This window comes from Solanum tuberosum, unplaced genomic scaffold (genome assembly GCF_000226075.1).
Source record: "Solanum tuberosum cultivar DM 1-3 516 R44 unplaced genomic scaffold, SolTub_3.0 contig09302, whole genome shotgun sequence".
Classification (NCBI taxonomy): Eukaryota; Viridiplantae; Streptophyta; class Magnoliopsida; order Solanales; family Solanaceae; genus Solanum; species Solanum tuberosum.
The window spans coordinates 1-253 of NW_006250482.1; the positions used below are offsets into that span (position 1 = coordinate 1).

Sequence of the window (253 nt, forward strand, 5' to 3'; positions counted from 1 at the left end):
AATTTCCGAGATCATTTTGAATATCTGCAATTGTTACTTTTGCACCATGTTGAATAAAAAGTCTAGCGGTAGCTGCTCCTATGCCACTAGCACCACCAGTTATAAGTGCTACTTTACCTTCTAGCCTGCACAAATTCAAATAGAAATTAAATTAGTACAATTATTTTCTAAGTGTGTAGAGAAAAAATAAGACTATGAAATAGGAAAGAAAGAAAATAACTTTTTGGCTATTGGAGATTGAAGAGAAGAGGAG

General features: G+C 33.2%; 1 long non-coding RNA gene across 1 annotated transcript; it reads right to left on the minus strand.

The window, feature by feature from the left end:
- Positions 1-36: 36 nt before the first annotated feature.
- LOC107059470 (uncharacterized) lies at positions 37-253 on the minus strand. The gene is made up of 2 exons (XR_001472669.1): positions 221-253; positions 37-125 (listed from the first exon to the last, which is right to left on the minus strand). It is a non-coding gene; the product is annotated as an uncharacterized lncRNA (long non-coding RNA).